General features: G+C 36.2%; 1 protein-coding gene across 6 annotated transcripts in view; it reads right to left on the reverse strand.

Annotated features, from left to right (window-relative positions):
* The window catches only part of IMMP1L (inner mitochondrial membrane peptidase subunit 1), an 80,763-nt gene that overhangs the window by 28,261 nt on the left and 38,255 nt on the right, over nucleotides 1-14,247 (reverse strand). Inside the window, exon 1 of one of the 6 annotated variants that reach the window (XM_058546194.1) lies at nucleotides 6,291-6,405. The exons of the other annotated variants lie outside the window; for them this stretch is intronic. The gene's annotated coding sequence lies outside the window, so the exon portion shown is untranslated. Of the gene's footprint in view, nucleotides 1-6,290; nucleotides 6,406-14,247 lie in introns of those variants that run through there. 6 annotated transcript variants of the gene reach the window in all.

Raw genomic sequence — 14,247 nt, forward strand, 5'->3', positions numbered from 1 at the left:
ATTCAAACAGACTCTTAAGAGAAATGACAAAATAATAATAGAATAAATATTATCTATAGAGTTAACTAGGTTGTCTAAATACTACTTTGCTTCAACTATAAAATTAGAGAAAAAGTGGGGTTAAGTCCTAAAGCCTAACTTTGAAAATGGGATCTATGAGAATAAATCCTAAAAAGTAGTGAAATGGATATGACATTTTAAAACTAAAATAAAAATGAGCTTATCTGCTGTTATAGAGGGGACATATGAAACAAGAGGAAACACATGGCACTTACCAACAAGATACTGTGAATACAGTAGGTTAATACAGAAAGGTGAAATGAGAGGGTAAATCACTCAGCAATCCACCAAAATTTAAATCATTTCGATTATGGAAGAGAATCCACTTGGCTAAAAACACACTCAAAAATACAAAGATGCTGTAACTATATATACAGTGGGTCTGCTTCACTGAGAAGGCTTGTAATTAACTTCCGATCAGAAGTAATTGGGGCCAAAAAGTCCTTTTTTCTTTTATTACTCAGACAATGTCCAACTCCAAATACAATATCTGTAATGAAATTATCTCAGAAAATTATAAAACTGATAGATAGATGAGAGCAATCAGAAGAAAGAGCTTAACAGACACTGTTTCTTCCCTACAGATACTAGCAACAGGATGGAGTTTGAAGGGTCTAAAATTACTTTGGATCTTAGTCTCTTAAGGTGAAGAGAGAGCTCTGAAGCTATTTAGAGAGGAATCGGAGGATAAAGACTATTTGGCTTTATACTTAGAGAGTCCAATGAGGAGCACTGCTAAGAACTATTGAAACTGAGAATAAGAGCTGATGGATTTTTTAAGAGAAAACTCAGAGTGGAAAGCAGCATTCACATAAGACGTGGCCACACACACTGCTGGCACTCGGCAGCTCTACCAGCGAAGGGGATTAAGACAGATGGTCCAAACCTCTGGTTTGCACAGTTCTTTCCAAGGGTCCACGAATCTACACGTGCATACCTGTGCAGGATATCTTGTCTGTCCCTTCAGATTCCCTCTCCACTCTTCTCACACTGCTCTCTGCCCTTGAAAACTGACCCATGTGAACTACATCAAGGTACTCCTGCACCCTTTGAGTGAACTCCAGGAAGTCAGAGGAAGGAAGGGTTATGCATTTCCCTGACTCCTTCCCTGTGGAGTCTTCTCAGGCTGGCTATGTCTTTGGACCAAAGGTCTCTGAATCTCCAAAGGCAGTCTGCTACACAGGAATCTCTCTCCTAGGTTCCTGCAACCTTTCCCTCCCCTGGTCCCTTCAGGTCTAGGAGTGAAAACAGCTCCACTGATGCTGGTTCCTGTACCATCCCTGGTGATTCCCTTATGTTCTGCACACAACTTTGTAATTAGTTTCTGAGTATAAACCTTCCTTGAATTAGCCTAATTTGAGTGTCAGCTGTTTTCCATAGGGATCCTGATGATACACTACACCACTTGCTAAAAGGACAATTCTTATCATGTATAAGTTTACAATATTTGATGTTAATGAAGGAATTCTCATAAACAAACATCTTATAACACTGATGATGGGTGTGCAAAATACTACAACCCCTAAGGAGGGTAATTTGGCTATCAAAACTGCAGATACATTCTCTCTGACCCAACCATGCCACTTGTAGGAATTTACCGCCGCCCCTCCCCCCAAAAAAAACAACTCCAAGATTCAAACAACACAAGATTCAAATACAAGATTCTTTATATTAGCATTATCTGAAATAGCAAAATTGGAAACAAGCTAAATACACATCCATAGTAAACAGGTTGACTAAATTATGGTACATCCACACAAAGGAGTTCTATACACCTATTAAAAAATAGGGAAGAATTCTATGAGCTGATGAGAAATGATTTCCAGGATAAACTTCTTTGTTTAAAAAAAAAAAAAAGCAAGGTGTAAAAGAGTTTTTATAGTAAATTATCATTTCTGAAAGAAGGGAAAAGAATATCTTTTTCAGAGAAAAAGAAAAAATATGCCAGGAAATAATGGAAATGGTTACATTTATAAGGGGGTGGGTGGGAACAGTGTGGCAGGAAAAAAGATAGGAATGAGACTTCTGAGTACACCTCCGTATACAGTTCTGAGCAAAATGCTTTACATATTCAAAACGGAAAGGTAAACAAAAGAAAACGCTAAAATTGAAGACAAACAAGAAAAATGAGCCTATCTGAATAATCAAATTGCTAACACTACCATACAGAATAAAGAATTAATTCAAGTATTGTGAACACAGTATAGTAAGATATATTCTAAGAACAAAAACAATTTGCAAATGAATCTTAAGCTTTTCTTAGTAGGCTTGTTGTTGGTTGTAGTATTCTATGTGTATTTCAGACAGTACGAATGAGTAAATATATTAAATTATTGGAATTAGGATTCTCAATGAGAGAGAAAGAAGCTACAAATATGGAAAGGGAGATTAGGGATGAGTTGGAGGTATCAAAACAAACTTCTTTAAATCAATGTCATAACTGATTCAGGCATGAACAGATGCTAAAAATTACTGGGTGAAAGGTTGTTGGTAAACAGGATATGTGCACAGTATTAACATAAATAATTTCTTATTTACAAAGGGAACAAAATACCTTTACAGGAGAGATCTGGTAAACATTACCTTAACTAAGTGATCAAATTTAGTTACATAAGTAACAGTACACACTGATATCATGTAGCCTCCCAACATGATGCAACAAGTACATCATCATTGTGTACTCTTCTTGCCACAATGTATAACCTAAATCTAAGCATGAACACTCAGACCCATCCATTCCACATATCCACTGTGGACATTCTATAAGACAACAACTTGGACACTTAATATAAATTTAATTAAAGAAAAAATAGCTAAAAGTACTGTTTTAAATTACAAGAATATAGAAGGACATGACAACCAAATACAACATGAAATCCTTGACTGGACCTTAGAGCAAAAGAAAAAAAGGCAATAAAAGGCATTTTGGGAACAAACGGGGAAATTTGAACAAGGCTTGTAAATCAAAATATAGCATTGTTTCACTGTGAAATTTCTTAACTTCATCATGGTTATGCAGCAGAACGATTTTGTTCATAGGAGAAAAACAATGAATTATTTAGAGATGAATGTCATGTGCACAACTTCCTTTCATACAATTTACTTCTACTACCAACATAGATACACAGATGTACACAGAGAAAATTTATAAACACACATATACACACACAAACACACACGTATAATTATACGTAGATATATGGAGGAACAGACAAAGCTAATGTGGCAAAATGCTTATTTTAAATCCAGATGGAACGTATATGAATGTGCATAAAGCTATTTTTTTCAACTTTATCATAGAGTAGAATTTTTTAAAAAGAAACACTTGGGGGGAAAAGGGTGTCCTTATGGCCATTCAGCCATTCAATCATTCAATAAATATTTATTGAGCTGCTACTATACACCAGATACTGTGTTCAGTCTGGAAATACAGTAGTGAACCTGACACCTGCCCTTACAGAGCTTATTGCTTATTGGGGCAGATGTCACACACACAGTAAACAAATAAACACATAAATATATTAAGTAGTTTCCATAGATAAAAAAATAAAGTGATAAAGAATGATGGTGAGGCATACTTTCCTTAGGATGAATCAGGAAAGATTTCTCTAAGGACATACTCAAAGTTGGTTTCTGAAACATAAGAAAAGAGCACCTATGGAAAGGGTGGGAAGAACCCTCTTCAAGGGGCAGATGAGACAGCACACGTGGGCTCAGGAACTAAGAGGCCAGAGCACTGTGTGAAGGACACAGAATGAGACTCCAGGGATAGGTAAGATTATTCAAGGTATGGCAGAATTTTGGATTTTATTCTAAGTAATGGGAAGCCACTGAAGGATCTTTAGCAGGAGAGTAACATGATCTAATTTACAATTTAAGATCACTCTCATTGTTATGTAGAGAAAGACCTGGAATGGGAGCAGGCATGGAAATGCTAGGAGGGCAGTCAGGCAAGCAAGAGATCACCTACGGTGGCAGTGGAGACGGAGAGAAATGGGTGGATTTAAGAAACTTAGCAGGCAAGACAAATGGCAAAGGAAAGGAAAGAATCAAGACGACACTCAAGTTTCTGGATTGAGTAACCAGGTAAATGGAGGTCTATCCACATGGTTCTACTTGTACCATATGGGGCATAGAAAATCAAGGGTCCAGTTTGGTCACGTTAAATTTTATATATTTGTGAGATATCCAAATGGACATTATGAAACTACAGCTCTGGAACTCAAAGGAAGTTTCATATATGGGAAGACTTGAAAAAATAATCCTATCCGAGTGTGGATGGTATTCTACTGCAAACAAGAGAAAACTAGAACAACAGTAACTTAAACAAGGGGTTTATTTTCTAACATGAGGTGGTACAACCAAGTTACAGGCAGGAAGAAGGAAGAAGTATCAAGAGTTACTCTCTACTAATTTTGTCTTTTTATGCAGGAAAAAAACACCTTTGTTCCTTCTACATCTAACTGGCCAAAACTATATGACCAAGTACAATGGTGCTGGAGAATACTGCTGTTTTCTGTATAAGCTTTGTAGTAACATTTGACCTTTAAAAATCACCTGAGTATTATCTGGGGAAAGAAAACTTGAAAAAAATGTATGAAAGGGAAATGTGGAAATGGAGACAACTTGTGCAGTCAACTCTTCGGAAAAGCTTGGCTATGAAGGTGAGCAGTAGAGCAGGGTTCTCATCCTCAGCAGCACTGACATCTGCGGCCAGACAATTCTCTGCTGTGGGCAGCTATCTTATGCACTGTAGGATTTTAGCAGCATCCCTGGCCTGTGGATGCCAGTAGAGCCTCCAAGGTTAGCCATGTTGGTTAGGACTACAGGAAGGTTACCCTTGGAACTGAGGGCAAAACTGAAATAGATCAGCTTTAATAAGAATACGACCAACACTTGACAGGATTCAAGTAACCTATCTAACTGCTGCGGGAAAATAAGGCAAAACAAAAACCCTTAACTTTCATAGGAAGAATGCAACATTATTTAGAACTCCTACAATACTTTTTATAACCTTGGGGTGGGAAGGCTTTTTTAAAAAATTGAGATATAATTCACATACCATAAAATTCACTCTTTTCAAGTGTACAATTCAGTGGTTTCTAGTATATCCACGAGGTTTTTAGTATATCCAGAGGGTTTTAGTATATCCATCACCATTATCTAATTCCAGAACATTTTCATCACCTCAAAAAGAAACCCTCTACCCATTAGCAGTCACTCTTCATCCCCTCCTCCCTTCCTTCTAGCTCCTGGCAACCATGTCTCTACGGAGTTGCTTATTCTGGACACTTCACATAAATGGAATCATACAATGTGTGGTGTTTTTCGATTAGCTTCTTTTACCAGTTATAATGTTTCCAAGGCTCACACATGTTGTAGCATGTATCAATGTTATCACTCCTTTTTATGGCTGAATAATATCCCAACATATAGATATATGATTTTTGTTTATCCATTCATCAGTTGATGGACATCTGGGTTCTTGCTTTTTGGTTATTATGAAGAATGCTGCTATGAACATTTGTGTACAGGTTTTGTGGGACATATCTTTTTAATTCTCTTGGGTATATATCTAGGAGTGGAATTGTTGCGTAAGATGGAAATGCTGTGTTTAACTTGGAGAAGCTGCCAAACTGTTTTCTAAAGTGGCTGCACCATTTCATATTTTCACTAGCAATGTGTAAGAGTTCCAACTTCCCCACATCCTTGCCCATAACCCTTGTTGTTGTCCACATTTTGATTATAGCCATCCTAGAGAGCATGTGACTCGTGCTGACTATGACTTGCATTTCCCTAATGACCAGTGATGTTGCACAGCTTTTTCATATGCTTATTGGCCATTTCTCTCTCTTCTTTGGATAAATGTCTATTCAATCCTCCACCCATTTTTTAAATTGGGTTATTATAATTTTTAATTTAATTAAATAAAAGATTATAAGCATGCTATAAAGTAGGAACAAGTGACTGCAATCAGTCAAAACATGTTATAAAAATAGAACAAACTGACTGAAAGAGAAAACAATATACAACATAAACAGATAAACAGGTAATTCAGATATTGATATTTAACATATGAAGACTTGAAAATAACAGATCAGCATTCCAAAAAAATGGAGGAAAAGATGGTGAAGTTCAGCAGAGACTGAAATCTATAAAAAAAGTCAAATGGAAATTCTACACAACACCATACCACAGAATAAAAATAACTGAAATTTAAAATTCATTACCTGGAATTAGTAGCAGATTAAACTCAGCCTAACAGAAGACAAGTGAACCAGAAGGCAATTTCGGAGAAAGTAATCATACTGCAGCACAGAGAGGAAAACAGGTGGATAATAGAGGAAACGAGTATAATCAGAGATCTAAAGGAGAGGAAAAGAGAATAGGTCAGAAGCAGTATTTTGAAGAAATACTGGTAGAGGACTTTCCAAAACTGATAAAAGGCATGAACTCACAAATTCAAGAAACCTAGCAAACCTTGAGTAGGATAAAACAAAACAAACAAAATACATCCAGGCACAGTACAAACTGCTGAAATTAAGAAAATGAGAAGGCAAAACTATGGAGACAGTAAAAAAATCAGTGGTTGGGGGGAGGGATGAATAGGTAGGAGCACAAAGGAGTTTAGGGCAGTGAAAATTCTATGACACTATAATAATGGATACATGTCATCACACATTTGTCAAAACCCATAGAATGTACAACACCAAGAGTGAATCCTAATGTAAAGCATGGACTTCGGAGGGATTACGATGTGTCAGTGCAGCATCGTCAGTTGTTACAGATGTACCATCTGGAGGGGGTGTTGATAGCAGGGGGTAGCTACGCATGTGTGAGGGCAGGGAGTACATGGAAAATCTCTGTACGTTCCCCTCAATTTTGGTGTGAACCTGAAACTGCTCTAAAAAACACAATCTTAAAAAAAAGACAATAAGAACAGTTTAAAATTGGTCAGAAATAAAGATGATCTTATTTTCAAAGGAATAATTTTGTCTGTTCAACAGAAAAGAATGGCTAACATTTTATAAAAAATAATGAAAACCAGACGAAAATAAAATGTCATCTCTAACGTGCTGAAATTGCCAATCATAATTCTATACACAGTGAAAACATTCCTGAAAAGCTAAAGTAAAAATGAAAACATTTTCAGAAAACAAGTTTTGAGACAATTTTTACCAGCGCATTTGTAATAAAATATATACTAAAGGGAGTAATTCACCCAAAAACAAAATGAGGTAGGCAAAAGAAAGAAGGAACAAAGAGAACTCAGACTACATATTTGGATCAAGATAATGGAACTGTTTAAAACAGTGACAAAAATATTTTAAGGGCTATAAAACATATGTTAAAGTACATGTTTATGACAACAATAGCACAAAAGGTAGGAGGGAGTTAAATTAATGTTTTTGCACAGATCTAGAAGTGTTAAAATGGTATTTAAGTTAATTGATAAAGGGCCGGCCCTGCGGCTTAGCGGTTAAGTGCAAGCGCTCCGCTGCTGGCAGCCTGGGTTCGGATCCTGGGCGCCCACCGACGCACCGCTTCTCTGGCCATGCTGAGGCTGCGTCCCACATACAGCAACTAGAAGGATGTGCAGCTATGACATACAACTATCTACTGGGGCTTTGGGGGAAAAAAATAAAATAAATAAATAAATAAAAGTGTTTAAAAAAAAAAAACGTAAATTGATAAAAAACCAAAGATTCATGTTATAAACACCAGGGAAACACTAAAAGAACACTGAAAGATATAACTAACAAGCTAATAGAAGAAAAAAAGATTTGAGAAAAAAGTACGTTAATTCCAAAAGAAGACAAGAAAGAAATAAAACTAGATGGCAAAAGACAAGACTAATAGAAAGATAGTAGACTTAACTCAAAAATATTAAGTCCATTAAATCTAAAAGAAATATGTAAATTAAAAGATGAAGATTGTCAGACTAGATTTAAAAAAAAAAAAAAAAAAAAAAAGCCCACACACATTTCCTATACACAAACTTTAAATATTAGGCCACAAAAAGGAAGAGAGTAAAAGATATTTCACACAGACTCATCATTTATTCATATTAATACAAGATCAAACAGGCGTTAAGCTGTAGTAATAACTAGAGACAAAAAAAAAAATTTCATAAGAATAAAAGATTTTAAAAATTCAAAGAACTGAAAAATCACACAGAGCATATTCTGTGAAATATTTAACATTAAGAGTTAAACTAGAAATCACTAACAACAGGATAATTAAACATTTGCAAATGATGAATTTTAAAGAACACGTATCTTTAAAAATTCCCATTTTGTACTGAAGGATAACGAAAATATGACACATCATAACTTGTCAGAGGTACCCAAAGCATGATAAGAAGAAAATTTATAGCTTTAAATGCACAAAATAGAAAAGAAGGGTGAAAATTCATTACCTAAGCTTTTATCTCAAGAAGATAAAAAAAAGACACAAATTAAAATAAAAAATATAGAGAAGAAAATAATAAGAACACACATCAATGATATAAAAAGCAAACAAACAACAGCAAAATCAATAAAAGAAAAAGCTGGTTGTTTAACAAAATTAGTAAAACTGATAAACTTTAGCAAGTCTGATCAAGAAAAAAACAGAGAGAGAATCCAAATTATCAGTATCAGGATTAAAAAGAGGAGTCAACACCAGAATTCTTACAAACATTAAAAGATAATAAAAGGACATTATGAAAATCTTCAGCCTAATAACTCTGACATTTTAAATTAAATTGATACAACTTACCCAGACTGAAAGAAGAAATCAAAAATCTAAACAGTCCTATAAGTAAGTATACAAGAAATTTAATCTGTGAACAAAAAAATTCCCACAAAGAAAATTCCAGGCCCAGATGGCTTCACTGATAAATTCTTCCAAACATTAAGGAAGAAATAATATCAACCATAAACTCTTTAAGTTTATAGAACAGAAAATGAAAGACTACTTCCCATCTGGTTTTCTGTGGCCAGTATAACCTTGATACTAAACTGGACAAGGGCATTAACAGGAAAGGAAAATCACAAAACAAATTCTCTCATCGATAGATACAAAGAATCCTAAAAAAAAATTAGAAAAATTGAATTAAATGATTTATGAAAAAGATCATGAGCAAGTTGAGTTTACTCCAAGAATGCAGATTTGCCATACTATTTTTTTTTTTGATTTTTATTTATTTATTTTTTTTCCCCCAATGCCCCAGTAGATAGTTGTATGTCATAGTTGCACAGCCTTCTAGTTGCTGTATGTGGGACAGGGCCTCAGCGTGGCCGGAGAAGCGGTGCGTCAGTGCGCACCCGGGATCCGAACCCTGGGCCGCCAGCAGCGGAGCGCGCGCACTTAACCGCTAAGCCACAGGGCCGGCCCTGCCATACTATTTTTAAATCGGTGTAATTCACAATATTAATACAATAAAGAAGAAACGTTATGAGATCGCCTCCACTAATGCAGTAAAAGCATCTGACAGCATTCAACATCTCTTCTGATAAACCTACGACCAGAAGCGAGCTTCCCTAACCTATCAGGACTGTCTACAAAAACAAGCAAACAACAAACAGCAACCACCACATTTTAGAGACTATATCATATTAATGCTAAAATAATGAAATTAGGTCCTAACCAATGACTGTAGGTCCTAATCAATTCACTAAAAAAGATACAAAAACTGGAAAGGAAGAAGTAAAAAAGTCATCATTAAAAAAAAAAATGATCATTAACAAATGAGATTTCTCCACATAGAAAAAGAATAAATACATGAAATTAGCAGAGTCTCTTGATACAAGATCAGTACGCAAAAACTAACTGAATTTCTATACAAAAACAAAAACCAATTCGAAAATGAAATCTTAAAATACCATATATGACAGCACCAAAAAAGCATCATATACTTAAGATAAAATCAAAGGAAACATGTAAGACCTTTACAATGCTGAGAGAAAATGAAGACGACCAAAAAAAAATGGAAAGATATACCATGTTTATGGATTGGAAGAATTTACAGTGTTAAGCTATCAATTGTCCCTCAAACTGATGTACAGATTCAATCCAATTTAAGTGGGCTATTTTTTTTTCAGTAGAAAATGGCAAGCTTATTGTAAAATGTATATGGAAATGCAAAATACATTGAATAGCTAGAGTAAACATTAAGAAGAACAGAGCTGGAGGGACTTACTTCGGATATCAACATTCATGATAAGCTCACAGTTAACAAAGCATTGTATTGGGGCAAATCCAGAGAAACAGACCAATGGAACAGAATCCAGAAACATCCACTCATATATGGCTATGTGACTTAAACAAAGGCACTAGTACAATTCCGTGGGAAAAAAATGGTCTTTTCAATGACTGGTGCTGGGTCAACTCAGTATGCACGTTGAAAAAAAAACATACATGACCCATAAACTCACCAAATACAAAAATTAATCTGAGAGGAATTACAGACATAAATATGACCAGTAAAGCAATAAAACTTTTAGAAGAAAATGGAGATTACTTTCATTACTTTTGGGTAAGGCTAAGGTTTCTTAAACAGAATATAAAAACACCAAATCTAAAAGATCAATTAATTTGATTATATTAAAATTAAAAACTTCCATATATTAAAAACACCATTAAAAAATAAAAAGGCAGAGTTAAGTGAGCATCACGGTGGAGTGAGCTCTTCCCTTAGACTCTCCTCACAAGATACAACAAAAAAGACACTCATACGTCAACAGAAGACATTCAAACAACACAAAAAACTTTTGAGAGACCTACACAGCCATATGTCTTAAGGTGGAGGTGCTGGATGTCCCAGAGGAAGTGGAAGGAGGAGAGGGGACTTCCTCTACCTCCCCCAATGGCAGCGACCGAGGGCTCGGAACTGCGAACAGCTCTGAGAGGAGAGGGGAGGAGCAGCCCTCTGAGGGAACACCTTCACTCTCCAAGTTCCCTCATAGCCTGTGGCAAAGCCCCATACCGAGGTGACTAAGCTATTGTGGCGGTGTCTTCATCAAGGCAGCACCCCAGGAGAGCAGACAGCAAGGGCAGAGCGAGAACACCCCCAGGATCACGCACTGGAAAGGAAGCGCCCCTCCCCCTGCCCAGGGCGCCAGCTCAGCCAGTCAGCTGGAACATCCATGCATACAAAAGAAAAGCAGCAGCTGTGAGCCAGTGAGCCAGAGATCGTGGCGGGCTCAGAATACATAGATCTTGACCCCCACCCAGTGGCAGCAGGTGGAATCTGGGACCAGATTCCATCACCACGTGGAGGCACAAACCCACGCCATTGAACAGTATGAAAAAATACAGATCAGAAGGAAAATGACAAGCATCCAGAAATCAATCCTGAATGCACAGAAATTTGTAATCTAAATGACAGAGAATTCAAAACTGCTATTATAAAAAAACCCAACAAGTCACAAGAAAATACAGATAGACAGTTCAACGAAATCAGGAACTTCAAAAAAGAGATTAAAACTACAACGAAAAACCAATCAGAAACGTTGGAGATGAAAAACACAGTGGATGAGATAAAGGAAAATCTGGACACCATGAATAACAGAGCTGATGTTATGGAAGAGAGAATCAGCAGTCTGGAAGACCGAAATATAGAAATGCCTGAGATGGAGGAGGAGAGAGAACTAAGAATAAAAAGAAATGAAGAGGGCCAGCCCCGTGGCTTAGCGGTTAAGTGCACGCGCTCCGCTGCTGGCAGCCTGGGTTCGGATCCCGGGCGCGCACTGCTTCTCCGGCCATGCTGGGGCTGCGTCCCACATACAGCAACTGGAAGGATGTGCAGCTATGACATACAACTATCTACTGGGGCTTTGGTGGGAAAAAAATAAATAAATAAAATCTTTAAAGATCAAATTTCATTTAAAAAAAAAAAAAAAGAAATGAAGAAATGCTCTGAGAAATATCCAACTCAATCAGGAAATGCAACATAAGGATTATAAATATTCCAGAGGGAGAAGAGAAGGAGAATGAAGCAGAAAGCTTATTCAAAGAAATAATAGTTGAGAACGTCCCAAACCTGGGGAAGGAGCTGGAAATACAAGTGAAAGAAGCTAACAGAACTCCTAACTGTATCAATGTAAAAAAGACCTTCTGCAAGGCATATAGCAGTAAAGCTGGCAAAAGTCAATGACCTAGAAAAAATATTAAGGGCAGCAAGGGAGGAGAGAACAACTTACAAAGGAACTCATATCAGGTTTTTGGCAGATTTCTCAGCAGACACCTTACAGGCTAGGAGAGAGTGGAATGAGATATTCAAATTCTGAAAGACAAACACTTTCAGCCAACAATACTCTATTCAGCGAAATATCCTTCAGATATGATGGAGAAATAAAAACGTTCCCAGATAAACAAAAGCTAAGGAAGTTCATCGCCACAAGAGCCCCACCACAAGAAATGCTCAAGAAGGCCCTCATAACTGAAAAAAAAAAAAAGAAAAACAAAGGGGTTACAAAGCCTGGAGCAAGGATATAAACAGGCACACAAAATTAGAAAATTGCAGTTCTCTATCAGAACAGGTTAGCAAACATATAATTATAACATTAAAGATAAAGGTAAGGAAAACATCAAAAATAATCTTGTCATTTTAACCACAAACTCACAAAACAAGAGGGAATAAGTTGTGACAATAATAACTTAGAAGGAGAAAAGGAAAGGGAATTGGTCTAAGGAAATAAGAGGTTATCAGAAAATGTACTATCTCATCTATGAGATTTTTTATACAAACCTTATGGAAACCAGGAAACAAATAATCAGAACAGAGACACAAATGATAAATAAAGAGAAAACTAAGGAAACCATCATAGAGAACTACCAAACTGAATTGGAAGTCCAAAATACATGGGATGAGAATCAAGGGAAATTCAGAAGAACCAGAAAACAAACAATAAAGAGGCAGTATTAAGCCCTCATATATCAATAATCACTCTAAATGTAAACGGACTGAATTCTCCAATAAAAAGACACAGAGTGGCTGGATGGATTAAAAAACAGGACCCAACGATTTGCTGCCTCCAGGAAACACATCTCAGTTCTAAAGACAAACACAGGCTCAGAGTGAATGGATGGAAGACAATACTTCAAGCTAATGGCAAACAAAAGAAAGCAAGTGTTGCCGTACTTATATCAGACAAAGTAGACTTCAAGACAAAACAGGTAATGAGAGACAAAGAGGGGCAGCATACAATGATAAAAGGGACATTCCACCAAGACATAACACTTTTAAATATATATGCACCCAACAGAGGAGCAGCAAAGTACATTTAGCAACTATTAAAAAACCTAAAAGGAGATAATAACAACAACACAATAAATAGTAGGGGACCTTAATACCCCACTTACATCAATGGATAGATCATCGAGACAGGAAGTCCACAAGGAAATGCTGGATTTAAACAAACACCTAGACCAGATGGACTTAATAGATATATACACAACACTCCACCCCAAAATAGCAGAATATACATTTTCTCAAGTGCACATGGAATATTCTCAAGGATAGACTATACGTTGGGAAATAAGGTAAGCCTCAATAAATTTAATAAGATAGAAATCATATCAAGCACCTTTTCCAACCATAATGCTATGAAACTAGAAATCAACTACAAGAACAAAGCTGGGAAAGTGACAAATATGTGGAGATTAAACAACATGCTACTGAACAACCAATGATCACTGAAGAAATTAAAGGAGAAGTCAAAAAATATCTGGAGACAAATGAAAATGAAAATACTCCACATCAAGTCTTATGGAATTCAGCAAAAGCAGTTCTAGTAAGGAAATTAATAGCAATACAGGCTGACTAACAAACAAGAAAAATCTCAAATAAGCAATTTTAAACTACAGCTAACAGAATTAGAAAAAGAAGAACAAAGCCCAAAGCCAGGAGAAGGAGGGAAATAATAAAAATTAAAGCAGAAATAAATGAAATTGAAACAAAAAATATAGTAGAAAGGATCAATGAAACAAAGAGCTGGTTCTTTGAGAAGATAAACAAAATTGACAAACCCTTAGCTAGACTGACTAAGAACAAAAGAGAGAAGGCTCAAATAAAATTTGAAATGAAAGTGGAGAAATTATAAAAGATACCACAGAAAGACAAAGGATTATAAGAGAATACTATGAAAAACGATATGCCAACAAATAGGACAATCTAGAAGAAATGGATAAATTCTTAGACTC

This window comes from Diceros bicornis, chromosome 7, assembly GCF_020826845.1.
Source record: "Diceros bicornis minor isolate mBicDic1 chromosome 7, mDicBic1.mat.cur, whole genome shotgun sequence".
Taxonomy (NCBI): domain Eukaryota; kingdom Metazoa; phylum Chordata; class Mammalia; order Perissodactyla; family Rhinocerotidae; genus Diceros; species Diceros bicornis.